The following is a 22785-nucleotide window of genomic DNA, read 5'->3' on the forward strand; positions in this document are numbered from 1 at the left end:
TTCACGTTTTGTTTGTTTTCTTTTCAATATCTCCACGATCTTTAAAGACAAATTTTGTACTGCAACATTAAGGGGGTTGGCACCCCGAGAAATCGCCTCTCTACCACTCTCCCACACCCAGTGTCATCGAACATGGAAATCCCACTTCGCACGCGGTCGTCCAACTTCCGTCGACGGACAGTTCCCATTCCGCCCCGTTGGCCGGCAATTTTCGTGGCGAGCAGCTGGAGACCTATTGCGAGCAATGATTCCCCGCTTCTTCAGGATTTAAGACGAATGAATCTTACGTGTACGCGCTGGGGGCTGCTTGGTAGCGGGAATATCGGAAAGGAAAAGGAGGGAAACGCGGAACAGGAGACAGACAGGGGAAGGAAAAGGAAAAGTTGCGCCGTGGCGAGGGGGGGAACGGCACAGGGTGAATTCGAGGCGCGAGTAGCGGGCCAGGGGTGCCTACGGGAGAGAGGGGATGTCAGCCAGGGAAAGGGTAGGTAAAGAGGGCCACTGTTTTTACCAACCAGCCTGCGACTGCCGCGGACTCATTTACTCTTGGTAAACTAACACCGTCTCGCTCGGTCGACGCACACACGGCTCTATTCACTCACACGATTCCCTCGGCAGCGCGGGGGAGTTTCTCGACTACACAAGCAATGCCTGAGCACGGCTGTCGGACGGAGACAAACGCTCGCGAACCTGCATCGCATGCATACGTATGGAATCGGAACGAACGAAAAGTACAGCGAGGGGTAGCCCGCGGGGAACGCCAGAGGGTGATTTCGACTCGGGCCAAAATTATTCGTACAGTATAATCGCGTCCTAGGGGTTATCTATTCGCGTACAGTGGATCAAGAACTACGGAAGGGCTGTTTTTGAAGATAAAGGGGTGTTAAAAAGCAGCATGTACATCTGTCGAGGCCTTTGTATAGAGGGAAATAATATGATTACTTAACACGTTGCCAGACTCGTGAAAACTAGTTAGAACTACCACGTTCCACTACCGTGGAACTAAATTGAATAATGCATGAAGCAATTGCATATAATTTCTATACAGCATATAAGAACTACATACTAAAATTTGAAAACGGTCATTTGTCCGGTCGTGATAGGTTTAGTGTTAATTACTTCATCCATAACCATATGCACCCCCAAAAATTAAGGTCTCAAATAGTCAAAAAAAAAAAAACCTACTCACTTCAAACAAGCGACCGATACGGCAGGTGTCGATGGTCAAACCCCAGGATAAGCGATCTATGCCTCCCGCTGACGCCCTCGACACCCTCTTGTTGGCCATCCCCGCGCCCCTCGCAGCCAACTGACCACGTCCCCCCGCGGTATCAAGAAACGGTTGACCGCGAGTCGGTGATCGCGAACGGGGGCGGCAGCGTGTTGTACACTTAGGCGAGTGGCATCGTGGGGTGGAATTGAGGGGTTGGTTTTGGGGGGAGGTGAAGGTGGAGGAAGAGGCAACGGGAACGCACGTAAGGGTTTTCTCGGTTTCTTACAGCGAAGGAGTGGGAGTTTGTCGGAGGTTGGAGCGCGTGGGGGGGGCCGAGGGGTGTATGGGGTTGAGGGTAGAGCAGCTCTGCCTAGAAGTTGCGCCCAGCATTTTAATCGATTTCATTTGCGCGCACGTGAGAGGGAGGGAGACGGGACAGGGAACCGAGACAGGGAAAGAGTCCCGGTGGCTTTCGAGGGGGCCGCGTGCGAGCGGGAAAGAACGAAAGGGAGACCGGGTGGGTGGAACGGAGACGGGTATGGAAAACGGCGGGTAAAGGCGAGAGGGAGAGAAAACGAGCGAATCGAAAGAGCGAGTCTGTTGCCGTACAGAGGGAGAACGACGAAAGGGAACCAACCTGGCGAAAGAGAGAGGCCACGCTCGGCTCCTCTGGTGTATAAACCTTTCTTTGTTTTGCTTTGCTTGCGTCATTAGGGGTTGGGGATGGATGAGGCGAAGGCGGCGGCCGGGTGGCGGGTATACCGACGCGGGGGTGGATGGGAGAGGGGGAGGGGGTGGTAGGACTCCACAGGAGAGGGCGTGGTTCTTCTGCAATCTACATATAGGCATCCGTGCAGACGACTTTAGTACGTATGTAGGTATGTGTATGTTTGCGAGGATGCATGTGTGTATCCCTTCGTAGGTGCACACCGCGTGCTACGGAATTCCCTATTCGTGAGAGTCGTCGCCATCGCCGTCGTCGTCGTCGTCGTCGTCGTCGTTGTCGTCGTGTCCCTACTTATAATTCGCATGATGGGTCGACACACGCTCGAGTTAAAACTTTGCCATGTATCTCGTGGCTTGAGCGCGCCCAACCAACCTCCTCCCCTCAGGACTCGGTTCTATTCCTTCCAAAGGGCGGCAGCCATACGAGGGACCGCTTTATATCCGCATTTCGCGTGGAAAGAGACTGCGAAAATACGTTCACTGTATAATGTCGTCGGTAAAACGAGGTTCGCGATTTTACGTAGACTTTTAACACCCACCGCGTATCACCTTTTGGGTGCGCGACTTCTCGATCCCTCGGGGGATCAGGATGAACGAATGGGTCAACCGACGGGGGATGATAGGGAGCACAGAGTAGGTGGGAAGTTAAAGTGAATATTATTACAGTTATTACGGACGCGTAATACAATTTTTAACTCTGGATTTAAATTTAACCTTTACACTAGAATTATCGTTTTTGCTTTAGTTTGTCTTCGGTTAATTATACCTTAAATTTTCTTGAGGGCAAAGAAATTGCTTGCAGCTATTTAAAATTTGTGTTTTTCCAAGACGCATACACTTTCCCTGGATAAATCGATACTTATTATGTAAACAACCCCGACACATTCGTATCGAGATTCAAGAACACCTTCCTAACGAGAAGATTTAAATTTTCGCTACGTCTTCGACGGGTGACGTTGCAACGTTATCTTGCTCGCCTCGCATAAATAGATCGACACTTCGGGGAGTAATATTGCCGAGATCCGATTGCGGAGGAAGGTTCTACGTAAGTTCGAGTAACTTGTCTATATTGGATGTCGTAGTCTACGGTTCCGGTAAATAGACACTAAACGTTAACCCTTTGGGGTCGACGGCCACCGACATAAGGAGTTTTCACCATAAGTCGCCGGCTACCATCCTGGGACGAGATTATGTCATGATTTTATCAGACAGAGACACGGAGTATCGTTTGCACGTGGCGCTTATGCCAACTGTTTATATAAACCAGTGGTTTTCAAAGTTTTTGGAAGTCGGTATTTCCCGATGAGAGACGTGGAGGCCATTTTTGATATTTGTGAAACCCATTAGAAAATTACTACAAGTTTTCATTTGCGATTGTATACACACCATTCTAATTTAATATGCTTGCTAGGTTCCAGGGAAAGCAACTCGTGTCCCTGCACGGTGCCCGACTACCGCAAAGGGTTAACCTTTACGACCATATGACGACCGAATCTCCTTAAGGAGCGTAAGCGCGTGTTATCGTGCAATTTAAACATTCAGAACTTTGGAATTAGCGTTTCGAGGCATGACGTTATCTGTTCGATCTCTTATTACGCTATACTGTGCATCAATTTTTCAATGAGATTCTTCACGTAACGGAAGTTTGTTTGGAATCTCGTCGCGATTGCAAATACGATACAGGTGAAATCATTATATACATTGAGATCATTATGATTTCTTTATCAGAATGTTTTAAGTCATACTCTGACCTGTTATAGAGAGTATAACCAATGTCAAACAATGTCAATTCATGAAAAACGTCACGAATTAAAAAATTGACTCGTTGAATTTTAATTGCAAACAAATTGAAAAGTGGAGTATCAAGTGCGATAGAAAATAAGATGGCGTGCGAAATTAATGTTGGACAACAAACTCACTCGAAGAACAAAAATTCACCCCAATCCTAACCGAAGAAGGAAGTCCTCCGCGTCTGCCGTCGCAAGACACCCGAATATGTTCAACGGAAACCTCTGTGTGAACTCGATATCGAAGGTTAACGACGCGACACTCGAAGGCGGAAGCGATGTAGGAGACTTGTATAGTAGTCGGCGTACCAGGCATGGTAAACTAAGGGTGCAGGGGGATGGATAAGTGGATGAAACAAGTCCGAGAAAAGAGAAGAGAAAAACTGAAGAGACCAGAATCGTATCGGACAAGATAATTGAATAAAAAGAATGCTCGTAATGAGTAAGAGGAAACGAATGATTCGTTGTAAAAATTAAATTAAATTAGTACGAGAAGAAATAATAATTCAGGTCTGAAAGGATTAACAAATTTCTTCCGCTGCTTCAGAAAGTGGCAAATTAATTATATCCTGCGTCCTTGCGCCATTAACCGAGTCCAAGATATCCAAAACTGCCGGTTGATCGAGATCAGGGATAACAGAATCCCGGTTCAATCGGAGTTTCCGCGTTATTCGAAATAGCCAAGACGTCCCGATAGGAGAGAAACCTCGGGAAAAGAACGGCCCGCGGGAAGAACTCGGGCAAACAGGTAGGTAGCGGTCAGCTGACGGGGTAACACGGGCAGGAGTCACGTGTCGCGTGGCCGGCTGGTTCGAGTTGGGTAGCTCATGCCAGACCGAGTGGCCAGCCCACGTGGCGAGCCGGTGGGGAAAAACAACGAAAACGAAGAAAGGCTTTTCAGCGGGCGTGCGGTGCCCGTGGGTCGTGGCACCGTCCAGGGGGTGGGAGCGAGGCGGGAGAGTAACGCAGAGATTTTATTGGCGTCTGTACGGGATGGTCCACTGCGTGGTCAGCTGGCGTCGGCGCGGCTTTACGCGCGCGAGTCTCTTCTGACAGGGTGGAGTGGTAGGTGGCCGTGAGAGGGGCTTCCAGGGGGTGTGGGTTGAGAGGGTGCGAGCAGTCGTCGGTACGAAGGGTGGGGCTCGGTCACCACGTGGCTGAGCACGTGGTCTTTACCCTCCGACGAGTCCCTATCCTTTCTCTCCTCTCGCCCGCCGCTTCGTTCGCTTCCATCGCCTCTCTCTTTCGCGCTATCGACGACGTCATCCTTCGATATCCTCCTCTCGGTCGACACCGTGCCTCCGCCAGGATCTCGTGCACCTGTTTCACCTATCTTACACGCGGCACGCACGCCCCCGCCGCCTGGCTTCTTTGCGTGATCGCCTTTGCCCTAGCTCGCGGTTAACGGATCTACGCTCGCTCAACCGTCGCTCGAAACGCGGATTCTCTATTTGTGCGCGATTTATGCAAATTGCACGGTGACAATACGCGGTGACCTATACGGTTTTAGCTTGGGAATGTCGAAATGGCTGTGGGGTATTATTGTTAATTTGCAGCAGGGAGACTAGGGAACCGTGTTGGTGATTATAGTGGATGCACTTGGGCGAGAATGTCGTATTAAAAAATATATGGTTCTCGGAGTACTATGCGGAGATGACAAGTTGGTTAGTGAGTTTGATTGGTAACAGTGTAATCTCTTTGATTATATTACGGAAGTAATACGTTATAATCTATACTGTACCGTAGAATATAAAAGATCATTCTGTTACCAATCCGACCCGCAATTTCTCATTTCTGCACAGTATATGCTGAAACGTATAGAGAAAAATACGAGCGTTACGTCAGAAGAGAATGACTCTTTTTGACTCAGCTTGTTCGAAGAATAACAAAAAACAGGATTGAGTTGAAAAGACAACATATTGCAGAGACAAAGGGTAAAGGTCGAGGGTCACTGTCTCGCAATCTAACCGTGGATAATAGCCACCAGTTAATTTCGAATTGTTCTCGCAAGGGCGCTCGGTGTTTTTAAGACCGATTGGCTCGTGACATCAAAAAATCGGATGCGTTAAATATTCAATAGCGAACGCACGAGCATCGCGTTTGAAAGTCTCCTTGGAAAGGTGGCTCGTGATCGCGCATTAAAGGGCACGTGGATGTGCAGCAGGAATAAACGCTGCGAGGGTTGATTCGGAGCGCGAGGGCGCAATAAAAGCGTGTCTAAGTTGGACTGATGTCACGCCAGAAGTCAGGAATAAAGGGTCTGGATAAATAAAGTCTGGACGACAGGGTCTACAATATTGTGTAATTCGATCGTGTCACTTATTGTGATTTATCGCTTTGCTCTTGCTTAGATAACTTTCTTCATTCCATCGAATGGAATGAAGAAATCTCTATTAGGGATATATCAGTGGCCAATTAGGGCCCACTGGTCCCCTTATATAGCTCGGATACCTCGGGGTTGCTAAACCCGTACTGTAGTTACAATTGAACGTAGCTACAGCCCCTGAGGGCATATTTTTGTACATATCATTGCAAACATATAATCGTGGAGAGTATTGAATTAAGTTTAGAAGTAAACTTGTATCTGCAATATTATCTCCAGTTCTGTCTTTGTCAACATCTTTCTCTTCATTCTTACTAATTGTACGTCACCAGAGAATCAAATCGTTTGAAGAGCAGATTTAATTATATCACCTTCTCGATACATCGTCGATAACAATTTTGGTAACAAGGAGTTAAATATACTCTTATAAAATAACGAGTAATTCAATAAACCATTGAGTACTCCTATTCCTGACACAACCAAGAATAAAGCGTTTCCATAGACCGAACCATACAAAGCGAATCCCGATAAAAGATGAATACAATTGGAAATCGTTTAACACCTTCACCGCGGCACGGAGCATATATGTCTGGAATTGTATTCCGTTCTGAGGCATAGTTCGTCGAACCTTCGTTACATGCTAGGAAGACGTCTCGGTAATTTCTCTATCATTCGACAACTTCTCGCATTCCAACACTAATTGTCTCCGTATCGAAGTCTATTTTCTCGAGGAGAAATTTTCTTGGTTTGTTGATGCAATACACGCCGATTAGCGAAGAATCGAATTCATATACAACGACCTACGATCGCTGAATATATGTGACTCTACGTATTAAAAATATCAACTATATTTGTTATGTTCGATAGTTAAAGCACGCCAATGTGTACAATTTCGGCGAACGCTACCGTTCACTGGCGGTTCTCCGACCGAGTAGACAGCCGTAGCGAAGAAAGGGTTAATCAATAAATTATATTACTTCTGACTCGATTCGAATTCTATCGAAATTTAAAGTTTGAATATTTATCGTGTAACCAATCGGTCGAATAAGGAAGTCCCCGAAAGAAGCAGCATCGTCGTTAAGATCGATTAATTCTCGTTTGGGAGGCACGGTTAGGGGAGGCGACGCGGCATCGCGGGGACGAAGCTCGCAAACGAATTCGTGCATTATCCATCGAGAGGCTCTGGGTGAGATTTTCCTTAAAACCTGGCGACTCCCCGGTGTCAACTTTGCAGATACGCGCACACGAGTGCCTCGCGAGGGTCTGGGCGAATAAGCGCAGCTCGCGTCAGCTTATTAGAGGGTGAACGCGCGAGTGTTTGTCGCGTGTACGTGCATAGATCTAGCCACACGTGCGGGCATGTGGCGCTAGCGAGAGGAAGAGCAAGAGTAAGGAGTAAGGAGTAAGGAGTAGAAGGTAAAAGAGGGTGAAGCGTAGAAGGAGGTGGGTACACGACATGTCATGCTGTGCCTGGCTCGCCTCCACCTTCTTTCAGCCACCTCAGCCCACCGTTCGCCAACGTTCACCCCCTTCCCCCAGGAGGCAGCCTCATCCCCCTCGGCGCCGCATCCACTGCCACATCGATCCACCTTAATGAGTGGAAAGAATAAGACAGCCTCCCCTACTGCGAAAGCGGAGTTTCGCCCTCCCCTACGACGGTGAACGACGTCGTGTATAGGAAAGAAGGGGTCGCGGGAATCGGAGACGGGCGAAGGAAACGGGACTCGAGCCTAGTCGTGGCGGGCGAGGACGACGAGGAGGGAAAAACCTCGAGAAAGAGAGGGTCAGAAAGAGAGAGGGAAAAAGGGATGGAAAAAGAGAGTCAAGAAGAGCGAAGGAGAGGGCCAGAGGGGGCTGAGTTTCAAGAGGTGAGGAGGTGATGGAGTTGGAGGCAGAGGGGTGGTAATGCTTCCGTTGTTTCGCGAGTGAGGGAGGCACGCACGCACCCCCGGCTCTCATCCCCCGTTTCGTCCAACCGACCCCTTCCTTCGGCCCCCCTCACGGCGCCGAGGAATGTTAATTCCCGGCGCTTTAATTCTTACGAATATTTCCCTCGTGCCTGGGGACTCGCGGGAGAGCCGGAAAAGACGAGAGGTGAGGAAGAAGAAGAAGAAGAAGAAGAAGAAGAAATACGAATCAAGGAAGAAGGATGACAAGCGAAGGAGAGGGGCAGGATTGCACGAAGAATAAGACGAAGGAACAGAACCCCTGAAGGCTCGTCGTTTCTCACCACCTTGGCGTCGGCTTCGTCTCTCCTACTTGTTGTCCTTCTCTCTCTTCCTCCTGCTAGCCTCTCGGTTTCTCTGTCGCTCATTTTCTCTTTCCACACTCTGCAGTTCGTATACGACGTCTCGCGGATTTTAAGCTTCACGGTAGTTTTCGAGTGCCTTGCGGAATCGCAAGCTTGAACGTTTTTAAGCGGGCTTGAACGGTCGTCGAGCGACACGAAACGCGAAACCTAAACACCAGTCGCTAAATGCCGATGGTTCACACGATGAACTGCCCACGCGATGACTTCGAACTTGGATCGTTTGTTTAAAACGGGCGAATTCTATTAGGGTAAACCTAAAGCTTCTTACGATTTGTCTTCCTTCTTTTTACGTTCTTTTTCGACGACTGTTTAAAGCGAATAAAAGTACTGGAATTTTATTTTGTACACAGTCCCACTACATCTATCGAAGAATTTCACATTTATTTTATTCCGAAATCTACGTAGACTTCAATATTTACGATGCCTATCCGACAATCGCATCCTGTATTTCTAGCAACAAGATTAAGTAACCTCTACCATCGCTGATTGAACGTGTAGTTTCCTTTGCAATCATGCTCAATCCAAGTCAAACACACGTTCGGATAAATTAATCGAACAGACGGTCGGTCTGCAAGTAAATACGAGGCGTGAACACTTTGTTTCCTTCAGAAACAATTACTATAAAGAAAACAACCAATAATCACCAACTCTGATTGTTCCTATGGTACAATTCTAATTAAACAAAATGAAAAAAGGTGACTCAAGGGGTTAAATACTCCTTGGAGAGCGTACACGACCCGTTAATAAACATCGTAAATCGATCTTTTCGCGTCCGCCGTGTTTCGTTCATCCGTAACATTGTCATTACAGGTTCAATCTCGAATCGTAACAGGTTGTCCCATTTATTCGCGTAGGGGTTTTCTTGTCCCGATGCTTATTACACTAAATAAACCGTGTCTTGTTCCTGGAAGCGTGGCGCACAGTAAAACGAGAGCTGTCTACAGCTTCTAAGAACGCGATGGACAACAACGCGTAGGCAGGTACGTAACTTAAGGTAAACGTGGACGTCGCTTTTTCCCAACACGACGAAGAAACGATGACAGATCGACTTGGATCGATGGGAGAGAGAGAGAGAGAGAGAGAAGCCCCTCCTCGCGCGTGCAAAAACGGAAAACCGATGAACAGAGATGAATTCGCCGAGGAAGAAGCAAATAGAGAGTCAAAGAGAAAAGCGTAACTACCACGGTTTTTGCCGGGACCGTCATATCCGGTCATCTGTCTGTTGTAGCATTTATTCCTGGTCAGGTCATGGCTGAGAGCGTGTTTATTCGAACAAATCATTGATATACTTCAATGCCTCGATATTGCCTCTAATGATTTCTATCGTCTTTCCAGAGTGCGTGGATGTCGCGCAGAACTCGATCGAATTCTGTTGATTCGATTCGATACTACGAGTAACCTTAATATTCGAGCATCTAGGTATGGAGTCTTACGGTATGAAGTAACTCCAGTGGTTCCTATTATTTTTGCAGTCAGAATTGGTGGACATCTTAGAGAATGCCAACGAAAAATGCTGCAGAGTTCATTTGGAGAGAGCAATCTCATTAAATTGGGTTGAAGCATTTCACCAGGAATTTCTTCATATTAACATGATTTCCAATGCGCCTTGTTTCTGCTCGGTTTCCCTTACGGTCGATACTCCCTAGTTCCCCTTTATCTTATTCAATTCCACGTCTCGATACATACTCTTACCAGACGAACCAGACCCGCAGTTTTGCGCGATATTAAATTATTAGGGGAAGGCCAAGTCTCGAACCGTTTCACCCTCCAAGCTCGAATCACATATTACGTAATCCGTATTCGTAATTTCCGTAAGAAAGAACCCCGTATCGAAATTTATTACACCGCGTCTCGTCGTAACTTGTTGATTCGACATACGCGTTATCGTTCAGAAATTTCGTTAATTCTTCGAGGACTACCATTTGAAATAAAAATGAAACCCAAGCTGCCTAACCTAATCTAAAAAAAAAAAAAAAAAAAATAAAATAAAATAAAAAAAAAGGAGGAGAAACTGCTACGAAAAATTGATTTCTGATGGGCATTTCACGAATTGGTATCAGTTATCCTAGCACGCTACCAAGGGGGCGACCTCACGCTGACAAACTGGCGTAAAATATCGGCGAGCGATTCGTGTCAGCGGGCGAATAGCATCTTAATCTCAGCTCTGCGATCTGGAGTATAAACAACGTGGCTCGCGATGGGTACACGTGTACGGTGAGCGGACACGTTGTACGTATCGAGCAGAACGGAGGAGAGGCACGCCGCAGCTTGATCTAAACTCACCGCAAACGATAAATTCAGCCGACGAATAAAATAGATCTCGACTAATTGCGAGAGATGCACGACACACTTGCACGCTTCAACGATCGCTGCCTTTCCTTTTCCCGCTTAGGGGTAGGCCCGTCGCGCTGTCCTTCTTCGGGATACGCTTATTTTCGCCCCGTCTTGCCTTATCGGCTCCTTTCTCTTTCTTTCATGTACACATCCTCCCACTGGTTCCGTCTTCATGCTCTAGAACGTGGCATGCACTCCTTACACTCTGCGGTGGTGTCCTATGAGGGGGTGGGCAGGTAGGGCGCGCGGAGGTGTAAGGGGAGGTAGGCTTCGATGCTTGGTTAAACCTCTAGGAGATCGGGTTATGCACACCGCAAGTTCGTCCACAGATTCACCGAGTGATGGGTACGAGTGATGAATCAGGTGTTCTTGGATACATCGAAGATTGGCGAGGTGAGATGATTTGTTTAGGATAGGGAGAGGCTGGGGGTAAGCTGGTGGTAAGGGTGTAGCGGATAAGTTTAACCCTTTGAGCTCGTAATGTCGAGATTTGTATTATTCGAAGAAGCTCGTGTTAAAATATTATACATATAAAAGATTGTTGACACATTGTTGACTCTTGACCTATCATCAGAAGCTGCTATCACTTATAGTTAGTCCTATAAATACTCGTAAGTATGCTTAAAATAAATGACGAAATAATGGGAATCACTGCTAATTCGGCCTCATGACATACTTAAATTATTGACTTACTCCACTGAAAACTGGCGATTGACCTCGCGGTTATCCAATTCCGAAATAATCGAGGTTCGTCAGTCTTAAATGAAGCCTTAAATCAATAACGACGCGTTAAAAGAACTTTCTGTATCGTAGATCTCACGATTATACATAGAAGGGACGAGAGCTGGTCGACCGAAATAAACCAAGGGACCTATCAATATAAATCATAATTCGATTAATAATCCCGAGTTATTTAAACGTTTTTTCCAGAGAGACTAACGCGACTCGCGGCGAATCGAACCTAAGGGAAGCAGAATATCTAGATACTTTTAAATTAAAATGCAATAAAAATATATTTGTATTACGAACATGACTTTGTGAATAAAACAAAAAGAAAACATTTTGGAAGCACAACCCTTTATGATTAAAGGAAGAGCGAATCAATCTTTCCTCATGTTCTCAAAAAGCCCAATAGAGCGATCGAAGACATTCAAAGAAGAATACCGAACCTATCCTTCTTTACCCGAGTTACAGATAAATTTCAGTCACTTTTCGACCAGAGTCGGCGAACAAGAGCGAACCGCGAGGACGTTCGTAGCCCTCGATAGGTCTCGTGAGGAACGAGAGATCGCACGAGCGCAAAGATCAAGCAGGATCGTGCGACCCGGACCCCTCGACCTGTGTGCCTCGAACCAAGGAACGAACGAACGAACCAAACGGCCCCCTTTCGCCCTCTTCTGTCCCTCTTGTGTCCGCGCGAGTCGCCGGTCTGCTCTCGCAGTCGGCCACTTTCTTCGTCTTCTCCGACCAAGGCATCCGCTGAGGCTCCTTTGGCCACCTACACCCCCACCTCCTCGCGTGCCAGAGATGTGATCCACGCCTGTGATGCAATAACTTGGATTGTGTTACTTCACCGGTGCCGGAGTCGAATTATGTCGGATACGGTCGCGGTCTCGTATACATTTGTTGCGATCACGTGTCCGCCAACGACGAACAAGTCGACGAGCTGAAGGCTGAAGGGGATTGGCGGACGGGAATCGTGGAGACTGGGATCGTCGATAGCGAATCTCGAAAACGGCCTAACTGCGGCGGCCCCACTCCGTTACCCAGGCCCGTTTAGTAATCATGCTTTGACATTTTTCAACGTGCTTGAAGGTGCGGGATATCGACGACCGGGGCAACACGACCTGGGTCAGGAGAGCAACGTCGAACCGAACTTTTAGGATCGATACCTTTCTCGCGATGGGGAAGGGATGCAGGTTGGAGGCTTTCTTTTATTGTTAAATACGGTTGATTAGTTCGGATAACTCTGAGAGAGAGAGAGAGAGAGAGACTCGTCAGTTTAGAAGAAACTACAAGAGAAGAAAGTGAGGAAGATTGGATCAAGTTATTTGAGTATGACCTGCGACTTATATTCAACCCTAGTTTAATACAATTAATTTCGAAAAGAACCCCGAATAGAATTCAACTAGACGAAAGCCAGATCGAAAGGGTGAAGATATCCTATTCCCCCACTATAAAAAGTCGAGGTGTGCAGGTTCGACGAGATTGCCCAGGAGTCTGAGATCCAAGCGCCGCGTCATCGTGGTGCTCGGTCCGCGGATGACGGTAAATCTCATTGGCGCCGCACGTCCGCAAATCGTTCCGCGAGGCTCCCTGGTTGGGGGCTAGCTAAGTTAACCGAACGCCAACCCAGGCGCTGCCTACTCATTTTAATATCAGCTTATTACCTCTAGGCCGAAATAAATAGATAAATAGATTCCGTGGAAAGGCCTCGATCGGATTTGCCCGAGCGGCAAGGGCACTTAAGCCGCGACCCTCTTCGCCGCGACGCCGCGCCGTGGCAGAACGGTAGACCGAGAAAGAGAGAAAGATTTCCGTCCTTCTATCTGCGTTCTCTGCATCTACATCAAATTCCACCATCCGCCACTCCCACGTCCATCGTCCTCCGTAGCGGCAGGACCCAGGACTCCAGGAGTAATTAACTCCTTAACGAAGTAAACACGACGCCATCTTAGCTTCCGCTACTACCGGCATTCCGCCCTACGCCCTCGCCAAGTTTCGCGTCCCGCACCCCCGCACGCCCTCATCTTCTACCTCGTCATCGTCGTCCCTCTCGTGACGACTGCTGGCTCCTGTTAAAGTATACCTGCGCGCGAACAAGTCCGAATGGGGGACTGCGAGGCGCGAACCGTACTTTTTTTTCCAACTCCACCCCGTCCTTCGTAGCCACCCCCGCCCCCGAGATTGCAAAAGCGATTATATTTGCAGCGCATTAATGCCATTCGCGAGATGCTATGTTGCCGACGACGCCCCCCCAATCTCCGACTTCCACTGGCCTGAACAGTGACGTGAGACTTCTTCGGTTTTACACGCGCTCGGTACACGGGTAGTATTTTTTAGAAGCTAAATAGGAAATGATAAATATAATTAAGGAAAAGCGTTGATAACAAACTTCAGGTGTTACAAAGTTTTCAGCTCAGTTCGTAGTTAGTTTCTTCGTGTTTGTATTATGGGTGACAGGGATGGTTTTAAGTAATAAGAAGTTTTTGGTGGGGAATGTGATACTGGGCATTTTATTATTCCATTACTTTGTTTTTTCTTACAGGAACTAGTAGATCCCTACCAAGAGAGACCTACAAATTCATCCAAGCCCTAGCGCTAATAAAATCTCCGAAATCTAAGCATCGTTTACGTCAAAAAGCACGTTGTTAGTTTCAGGTCTCGTTAGGTCCGCAAAAGTCGCGCAAGGATTCGCGTAACTCGAGTCTCAACCGAGGTGTGTTCCCACCCTCCCTCGGAAACGAAACGTTCCGACGTTTCTGAAAGAGCCGCGGCGAGTTCCTCCGCGTTTCATTTCGGACTTCGAAAGTGCGCTAACAAGTATACGGCCACGATACATACTTGAAAGTATTTGAAATAAAGAGGCGGAATGCGGCGCCTCGTTCGCGAATGAGGGGTTGAATCCGACGGCAGCCGGAGGGGCAAGGGTAGGGGGTTCTCTGGCTACACCGTCGGCGGTGTGGAGGCGCACTAGGCACTTCTAGCTTCCATCAGCAAAGTAATTAATTTTTAATGTACTTTGCCTGCTTATTTCTTTCGTATCATGGGTTTTTTCCCGTGCCTCCGGGGGGCGAGACGTGGAACCGCCAGTGGTACGGGGCACGGAGGGAGGCGACGGTTATGAATTTCTAATGAGATTCCGCGGAGATCTGCGAGAGATTAGCGTAGCTGGAAGGTGGTATGCCGGAGGTAAAAGTGTGTACCTTGCATGTCTAAGACTGCAGCGACACCGAGGCCCTGGTTTACGAACGAAAACAAGATACCGATGATAGCCGCGAGGATCTGGGCGCTCAGGGGGTGCGAATAGTCTCGTCGAATCGTTAAAAGTCTACGCTTGGTTCTCGATCGACGTAGAGATAATTCGAGGAGGCGTAGCAACCCTGATACCACTCGCAAATGTGTCGAAACGATGCGATAAACTTTTCTTTTTAATAATATAGAGAGAGAGAGAGAGACACAAGGGTATATGTATATTTATATTGGTATTAACTAACTAGTCGTACTAAATATTACTGATATCAGCCAGGAGCAACCAGTGAAATCTTTCCCAGCAGTGAATGTGTTAAATATCTCCCTCGTTCCCTTTTGAGAAACAGTTCCCTTCCCTTACAAGTTGATTCTGTCGGGTGAGGTGGAATTTAGCTCTTTTCTATCCGAAGACAAAAGAAACTTACGAGGCTCTTTGACGAGATTTTGATGAAACTTCGCAAGCTTCTAGAGCAGGGGAAGGCATGATCTCGTATCGCGGATGCTTTTCCCAATGGAAAGAATTCAAGCTAAGGGGATGGAATCGAACCTTGAAAATCAACATCCCTGAAATTGTGCCAAAAAGAGGAATACACGTAGATCGAGACGGGATTTAAGTAACAATTCCATGTTGCTTTTTATGGGTGATGAGATTATGGGTGTAGAGATCTTTTTAAGAGTGGAGGTAGCTTTCTTTATGCGAAAAGACACTTTGATAAGTATAGTAGCTTCAAAACAATTATTGATATACGCAACATACAGGGTGAAATATTTACTGAAATAAAATAAAAATCAAGTAAAGATTCTAAAGTGTCCAACTGAAATTTCTCGTCAAAGTTAGTCACTGCATGTCAATGTTTCGAGCACAAGGTAACGCGCAGTTAAGAGGCGTGCACTTTGCCGGGGCAGTTTCATAAATTTCCTCATTGAGCCAGGTAGGACAGGTCCCGGTGACCACTATGCCCGAGAAAAACAGGTAGGCAGAGGTGTATTTACGGTACTCGGACCCTTGAATAATGCACGTGCTCACACATCCGTTCGCGCACACGGATAATAGAACGAAAGACCTCGAGGCCCGTCCATGCGAACAACGATGGTTTAAGGATGACCCATCGGTGGTCAGGTGCTCGTGTGTGAGCTAGGGCTCCCCGGTGGGCGAGCTCGACCTCTCGACAGGATCCTCCTCGGGAGTTTTTCGTTCTACCTGCCACGGCTGTTGTTGGTGTAACGTCGTTAGGATGACTCGCGTATTAGGAACTAATTTGTTTCGCTGACGCGCGTACAACCCCGTTTACAGTCCGTTTAACCGTGGACCAGGTTTGTTTTTGTTTTGTACCACGTTTAACGATAGAAGAAACACGATTTATTTTATTTTATTCCCTTGTAAATTGTTTAGCTGATTCTCGAAATATGTTTGACAACGAACCAACAAAAAAAAAATGTCACGCAAAATATTTTCATTCAATTCGTATTCGTTGTACGAGAAACATATATTTTCTATAGCAGGTAACGAGCATCGTACGGAGAGATAGAACATTCGAAAAAAACTCTACATAAAATTCAGTTAAAAGTTAAATTACTCTACATATTCTATAAGATTCTAGTTCTTGGAAATTTAAATCCTGCGATTCCTTCGTGAATTTTTGAAAAATTGAAAAAATTAACTGAATTTTATATATTATATAACTTTATATTGTAATTTCAGTTAATAATTAACTGAGTTTTCGAGTAAAAGCTCAAAATGTGCGTACCTCGATTCAGCATTGCAGGTGTTGTTCATGTATCAGGGAGGTGCACCTGGACTACGCCTCCAAAGCTGTGCCTGGGATGAGTACCTGGACCACCAAGGGATGATCGCTGTTCAGTCGTTGACTTCTCCAAAACTCCTCCACAAGAACTGCTTCCCTCGAAGCCTTCGAGCGTCACCCCTCAACGTAGAGTAATTCTGTTGCACCTCGCGGAAAATTCGCGATACTTTACCCGGATCGAGGGAACACTGATCGGAACTTTTACGCGACACGGTAGAATTTAAAACGGCACTTTACGACCGATAACGAAGAATCTGGTGCAACGAGCAAGCAATTCAACGCGGCCCAAGAGGCTTCCGATCAGATGTTCGTGTACGAGTACAAACACCCCCAATGGGTACACTCGACCTTTCGTGAGCACTATTGAGGCTCTTCGTCCTTTTACCTGGTCTATTGTTAACCGTGCTACACCGTTACTGCGACTCGTGCATTAGGCACTAATTTTATAATCCTCGTACCGAAGAAGCGTCCATGTGCCTCCTGTTTCTCATTGTACAGGGTATATATCTCTCTTCCAAAGCCATAGAAAGGCCCCCGAGACGTCCTATAGCGTTCGAGGTATTATTTCAAATCGTTCATTATCCTTCGGCTGTTTTCTTTAGACGTAGACGCCTGTACGAAAATATTCTTCTTTCGGCGAAATTCTTGTTGCTCGCATCGCACACTTTCGGAAGCGTATCCTTAAATTTCGGCGTCCTCGAGCTGGTTGTGCCGACAATTGCTTTTAATTGTAAGACTGTATGGCTCGAAAAGTGCGTAGATTGCGTCATCGTCCTTGTTCTTGCTCGTACGACGATCGACTGATCACCTTACCGCGACTCGCGGCCGACCCTCGCCGCTCTTGTCAACAATACGAGAGCCTACGTGCTCGGTCAATCACACAAAAACATACCCTTACTTGTGACTGCTTCAAAACAACATTCCACGAAGAAAAGTTATAAACTGTGGCGAATAAACACCGTTCACTTAGAGTGTTATATAATCTTCTACATCGGGCCACGTGGATTACAAAATTCATCTACGAGGAACGATTCTTCTCGTTGTTTGTTCGGCAATCGTTACATATTAAAATGCAATTACACTTTCCGTTATTAACTGTAGCAAATTATCACTGGAACGAGTACCTGCGACAATTCCTTATAATATTGGTTTAAAATTATCCGAAGAAGAAGAACTGGCTTCTATTTCAAGAGACTCCGGTCTTGGAATCAATCATGCAGAGTTTATCTGAGACGAGCTCGATAAATGTGAGTACATTTCGGTGAATATGAATTGCAATTGTATGATTTTAGAAATGTATTTTACTAGTAAATTAATCGATACGTTCTCTTTAAAATTTGCGATGCTCGAAAAGAATCCCGTAATAATTCTTAATTCACACGAGAAATTGATAAATGATTTTTGCTTGACAGAAACATTTCTCCTACTGTGCCTGAATATTTTTACTTCCAATTGCAATAATTGTGAGTTTGGAATTGAATTCGATGCAAGAACACTCCTCTCCATAACTTTCAAGTACTTTTATCATCTCGATAATAACTGTTAGAAAGTTTAGTCTCTTTCTTGTGAGCTCTCAGCTTGAGAAACACTGATCAATTAAACATGGTGCCGCAGTACGTCACTTAAAGATTTCCCGAATACTTGTCCGCGTTACAGCCTCAATTATCGACGATCTGGAAGAAAATCGCGTATCGTACCTCCGTCCCTCCCTTCCCTCCCCTCCAATTCCAAAGCCCTCCGGCCACCCTCCTCGTTCGCGGCGAGTCGTTTTTCACGATTCAGCAATTCCAATCTTGCCATTCAGTCTTGCCGATCGGTCAGTCTTCGAGGAACACGTAAACCCTTCCTTTCGTGGGCATTATATGTTTATCCGTCTTTATCCACTTTCCTTTTGTTCTCTCGAAGAACCCCTTTTGCCCCGCGTGGTTGCCTGACCAATCCAACGGAGTTCTTTCTTGAAAGGCTCCGGTCACCGATGAGCAGGTAGTAACAACGGTTCGTGGGTACAGGTGCAGGTGCACCCACACGAACACTCGAACCCCCCGCGGGTGGTAGCGCAAACCAAGCCTTGTTTCGTCAGCTGATTTTTTTTTCATTTTTATTATTATTACAAAGGACAGCAATGCTGTTTACGATGCAAAAACGATTCGAAGGGGGTCCTCTTGTAGACCCGCACCTCGTGGACCCCCGTTCGGTAATTAAAGGGGCACAAAGCGGGGCAACAGGGTATCACGGTTTGGACGATTCGGTTTAATGGAGAACCGTCAAGTATGAAAATGAGACGTTAGGTTTTGGTTTATTATAAGCTCGTTAAGGTGTCGTAATTGCTTTGTTCGTGCGGGCGAGAGAAGAAGTTGGAGACCATAGTTTATGTATCATTAGTGGGATATGATTGTTGAAATAGCTTCAAGGTATTACCTACAAACATTTATCATTAACATTATTCTGTTTTGAATCTACACCGAATCTACTGAAAAATCTACAAACAATCGAATGTAGACACACGCAGAATGAATTTTCCGACCCCAATAATAACCCGAAAAATATCTGCCATCGAGTATCCATCCGTTCTCCAAACGGTCCCAGTGGAGTTCCGGCGATAATCGTCGATCATGCTCACGGGGCACGCCGAGGAAGTTATCGTGTAACTAGAGGCGAAGGGAGTCGGAGGGAATCGAGGTGCAGGCAGCGCAAAATAGGCACGGGAAGGGCCAATAATTATGAGACATAAAGTGACGAGCTGGAGCGGATCGTTCAGGGAACAAGACTGGCCGCGAGAACGGTGAAAAGATGGACGACGTGCACGCAGAATTCCGGGAAAAGTGGAGCCCCGGCTAAGACAATGTTGCGCTTCTCTGAAGGTCCAAGAGGCCGAGCCATTAGCGCGAGTTCCATACCGATGGCCGAATGCCAAGTGCCCTTCGTTTCAGTAAGCTCCGCGAGAGACACGTACCGAGTGAGCCAACAGCGGAAAGGACGAACAGAGACGAACGGAAGAGGAGGGAACGTACCGCGAGAAAGACAGGTCGATACACGTTTGTAGAAATGGAAGCGAGAAGGGTGGAACGCGAAAGAAAGACGAAGAGATCGAGTGCTTAAGGATGGCCCCAAGGCCTCTTGCCTTAACCTTACTCGACGAGGCAATACCTCGCTTCTTCTCTCCCGCCATCCACCTTTTTATTTTTCCCTTCTTCCTTCCCTTTCCCTTTCGAACGGGGACTTAAGTTCCTTCGCGCAAGGCTTTGAACCCTTTCACGCACTGCTCCGTCACGGAAGTCGAGTGGACCGTTCCGATTCCCCCGAGTTTTTCGAATTCAGATCTCGCGGCTCGCCCGGAGAAGTTAATTGTGTATTTAAGTATGCATAATTGCCGAGGCTCGCGAGTGAATGAGGATAGCTAATTACCACCCTGCCCGGCGTTTCTTACTCTCAAGAATTATATGTATATTATAGAACGCCCTTAATCCCCGGGTGGATTGGTTAAACATTTTTATTTAGATTTTAATACGGACCGCTTTTCCCGCGTTGAATCGCGACCATTCAAACGCGACCATGCGAAATGTAATTAAGGAAAACGAGCAGGAAAGGGGGCGGGGGGAGGAAGGGTATGAATACTTTGCTGGCGCGGATCTCGCGGGGTGTATTAAGACGCGAAACGTGCACGACGGATTTTTGGTTTAACGTTTCGTTGGCTAGATGGAAGTCAACCCTTTGCACTTGATAGGCGACCGAGAGTCGCCACTGGGGTTTGCGTGGCAAATGAAGTGGGCGACTAGAAGGCGACATCTTTCTTTGTGCTGAAAGAGTTCTATTACGAGCTTCGTATAAATTACTTTTTTCTTGCTCCCTCCAATTACAAAAACACAGGCGTATGTATACCTGATAAATATGCATTAACCTCGGTACTTTTAGTATTAATAAACTTTCGTTTTTGAGGATGTGAAGATACATCCATCTTCGTGTACAGTGGGTGTAGAAAGTATTCGTACGCCGATTAATTTCCAAAAAAACTGTGTAAAATTGTAATTTATTAACTTATTTTTTATAAACAATGATATTCTACATATTCTCGGAAATCACAAATTATATTAACTAGTAAATGTTGTTTGGACTATATCTATCTTAGAGACTTCCGAGAATATGTAAAATATCATTGATTACAAAAAAAGAAGTTAAAAAACTACAATTTCACACAAAAGTTTTTTAGGAAATTGATCGGTGTACGAATACATTCTCCACCCATTGTATTTGTTTAGCCCCTATTAATATTAACGTAAGAATTAAATACATAGTGCTTGCAACGTTCGAATGGAACGGATCTAACTGTTTAATAATTGATTAATAAATCCCCACTTATGTAAACAGTCTTCATCGACAAGCAATCAAGTAATAAAATGTCCCTCGTAAACGATGTAACGTAATTTACGCGTAATTTATAAGGTGCTAAAGCCGTTGTACTTATGTATCTGGTCTTATCGCGTTTAATTTTATCCACTTTACGCTAGAATGGAGTTTTGTCATCGGTTGTTCCCCGTTGTAGGATTAATTAAGTCGCAGCTCAGGGTTCGCAGCGCAGTGACAACCTCGCTAATTCGTCTTCGGTAATAATTAGCTTGTGTATCGGACTAAGAGCACCGGAAACGCCCGACACTTTTAGGAACTTTAATTCGCGAGCCGGGACTCGTCGTTATGCTTCGGCTGATAACAATTTAGATAATAATTCAGTTCCTTCGAGGGAAATTATTTTCTTAATTTACGTTGATGTAGTTTTCTATTTCAAATTATACATTTTGTAGAAAAAGGAATTCTTTAAAATCGTAGATTTAAATTTGCGATTTTGTCTCTCAAATTTATAGCCCGCTGCTCACTAGATATTACGATACCCCTCCTAACGCGCAATAAATATTATTCACTCGTTTAAAGCCTGGCGTTGGCGCGACGTTTGTAAGTATTGCGTTTGGCATCGTAAAGCAATTTGTCCAGTGTATAGCCGTTTGGATTTCAGGTTTACTCGCAGTTTTAACAACGCGGGTTAGCGAGAACTGTGTGAAAATTTCGGCCGTGGACGGTTGAATTACAGGGAAATTGCATTAGGTGCCCGTTGAAGGGAATAGAGGAACGTCGTTTTTGGAAGCCAGTTGTAAATGAGACCTCGTGGAATATCGTAAAAGGTGGTTACTTTTGACGGAACGCGTTACTCAATACGCCTTCGATTTACGGTACCTGGGACGTTCGCAAGGTGTTTCGCGCGACAGGTAATGCTATAAACCAATATACTGCTTCCCAGAAAGGTGTCCTTCGTGTAAAAGAATTACTTTCTTAGGTATATGGCTGCTTGTGGAATATGCACGAAGGCGAAAGTGAAAATTTTATGCCCTGGCGAATTTTTCGGCGATTCGAGGCTTTACACGTCTACCTTGTTAGTGACACGCCATAAAGTAACCCAAGTTTTATTGCTCATTCTTATTCTTCCCACGGGGTACGCGTCATTTGCTGCGCCCACGTTTCGGTTACCTCTGGTGAATCATTTGTTTGTGCACCGTAATGTTATTCTCCTCATTTTACAAACAGGCGATATTACGGGCAGCAATTAAACAAAGTATTCGTTATTTGAGAAGCCTTAATCAATACCGAAGGTATCAAACAGTGTTCTGTACGAAAATCTTTGTAAAATTTCACGATTGGTAACGATACTCGTGCTGCAATTTGTCCTGATAATCATTGAGACAAGAACAGCGATTTTTAATGTATAAAAAGATTCCATTGCCAGTAAAAGAACTGTACGAAAAAGGTAAGACAGTTTCACGAGGAGTGTCTGTACGAAATTAGGTCATTAATTTCGGAGATATATCGATTATCGTCGTAAGGAGACCAGTACGAGAGAAGAACTTCCGAAGTTTCGGTAGACTTCGTTAATTTTGGAAATTCTTAAATAAAGTTGTTAGAAAATGCAATTAAAAGATAATATCGTCGAATAAAAATACCTTTGAAAAGCCAAATCTTTATCCACGTAGTTGCAAAGTAATCCGTCGCGACGGATCCATCGAACTGAAATATCATTTTCGAAATACTTCAACGTTCATTTAATAATAAATAAAGTTAATTCACTCCAAATGCCACAGATGTCAAAAGTTGACGACGGATTGCCGAGCGATATCTTTGATTCTTTAATTCAATCACGATTACATCGTGGTAAAGTAAGGAATCAAGACGATATTTTAAAATTTATAGATCTCGTTGAAAAAAAACTATTCTTCGATACACATCAAGTACGGTAGCTACACTAAATTGCGCTCTCTTTACTGCAAATGAAA

The 22785-nt window shown here is 45.7% G+C and overlaps 1 protein-coding gene across 1 annotated transcript in view; it reads right to left on the reverse strand.

Annotated features, from left to right (window-relative positions):
- The window catches only part of LOC128888178 (protein jim lovell-like), a 51086-nt gene extending 34365 nt beyond the window's left edge, over window positions 1-16721 (reverse strand). The window contains exon 1 of the mRNA XM_054144839.1: window positions 16415-16721. The gene's annotated coding sequence lies outside the window, so the exon portion shown is untranslated. The remainder of the gene's footprint in view (window positions 1-16414) is intronic.
- Window positions 16722-22785: the final 6064 nt, after the last annotated feature.

The sequence above is a fragment of the Hylaeus anthracinus genome, unplaced genomic scaffold, assembly GCF_026225885.1.
Source record: "Hylaeus anthracinus isolate JK02 unplaced genomic scaffold, UHH_iyHylAnth1.0_haploid 11989, whole genome shotgun sequence".
Classification (NCBI taxonomy): domain Eukaryota; kingdom Metazoa; phylum Arthropoda; class Insecta; order Hymenoptera; family Colletidae; genus Hylaeus; species Hylaeus anthracinus.